Source organism: Elephantulus edwardii, unplaced genomic scaffold, assembly GCF_000299155.1.
Source record: "Elephantulus edwardii isolate Elephantulus edwardi_28Jun2011 unplaced genomic scaffold, EleEdw1.0 scaffold00026, whole genome shotgun sequence".
Classification (NCBI taxonomy): domain Eukaryota; kingdom Metazoa; phylum Chordata; class Mammalia; order Macroscelidea; family Macroscelididae; genus Elephantulus; species Elephantulus edwardii.
This window is the reverse complement of record NW_006399776.1, coordinates 17889946-17891732: the sequence shown is the minus strand read 5'-3', so window position 1 is coordinate 17891732 and position 1787 is coordinate 17889946.

Below are 1787 nucleotides of genomic sequence, written 5' to 3'. Positions count from 1 at the left end.
AAAAAAATTATATATATATATATGTAAGCCCGAGAGCCAACGTTGTTTTCAATGAGAATAGGAACTAGGCAAGGATGCCTATGGTCACCTCTCTTATTTAATATTGTATGGGGAAGGGTTAGTGATAGCAATAAGACAAGAGAAGGAAATAAGAGGTATACAAATTGGCAAAGAGGAGGTAAAATTATCTCTCTATGCAGATTATATGATAGTATACTTAGAAAACCCTAAAGACTGAGCAAGAAAACCATTGGAGATAGTTGACCAATTCAGCAAAGTGGAAAGATACAAGAACAACATACAAAAAGCAATTAGATTTCTCTACCATGACAAAGAGAATACAGAGCGGGAGCTAAGAAAAATAGTACCCATCACATTAGCTAATCACAAGATTAAATACTTGGGAGTAAATCTAACCAGAAGCACAAAGGATCTATTCAAAGAAAATTATAAAACATTACTACAAGAAACAAAAAGAGACCTTGAGAAATGGAAGAATATCCCTTGCTCATGCATGGGAAGACTCAATATTGTGAAAATGGAAATACTACAAAGGCAATTTACATGTTCAATACAATCCCAATATAAAAACCAATCCCATTCTTCAATGAGATGGAAAAGGCAATCTCCAATTTCATTTGGAATGGAAAGAAGCCTAGGATGAGCAAAACACTCCTTAAAAATAGAAACTAGGTCAGATAAGGGACTTATATCTAGAATTTATAAAATACTAGAGCACCACAACATAATATAAGTAAACAACCCAATTGAAAAATGGGCACAGGATATGAACAGACACTTCACCAAAGAAGACATTCAGATGGTCAACAAACACATGAAGAAATGTTCAAAATCCCTAGCTCTAAGAGAGATGCAAATCAAAACAACTATGAGATATCATGTCACCCCAGTAAGAATAGCAATATTTAACAGAACAGCAAACATCAAATGCTGGAGAGGTTGTAGAGAAACTGGAACCTTTATTCACTCTTTGTGGGAGTGTAAAATGTTGCAATCATGATGGAAGGCTGTATGACACTTTCTGAAAAATTTGCAAATAGAAATACCTTGACCCAGAAATTCCATTATTTAGAATTTGCCCTAAAGAAACTATAACTGCCACCCAAGCAGATATGTACACACCGATATTTATTGCAGCTTTGTTTGCAATAGTAAAGAGCTGGAAAAAATCCAAGTGTCCATCAACAAATGAATGGATAGAGAAGTTCTGGTATATTCACACAATGGAATACGATGCAGCATTGAAAAACAAGGAACTCATAAAATACTATGCAAAATAGATGACTCTTGAGGATATTATGCTGAGTGAAATATCTCAGTCACAAGAGTATTGTAAAATGGGACTGACATCAGGGTTAAGGGAAGACAGAAAAGCAGGGTAGGAATGATGTATATTGCATTGAAACAGATGAGGGAGAGAACTATATAAAAGGGATATAGGGATAAAAGAATGGCTATTCTTGTCATTACAGAAGTCCAGAGTGAAGGCTGCATAGTGGAGTGAACTTGGAGGGAGGGATTGCACAACAATGAAAGAGTTTTTATTTTTCTTTTCAAGGATAAGAGTGAATTTGGAGGAGTGGTGGGCATGGAGAAAAGTGCAACAATGAATGACTGGAAACCCTGTCTCTGTAAACTTTCATTTAAATTAATAAACATGGTTGTTGTTATATGCCATTGAGTCACTTGCGACTCATAGCAATCCTATGTACAAGAGCTCTAAACACTGTTTTATCCTGTGCCAACCTAGCCATCTCAAACGCACT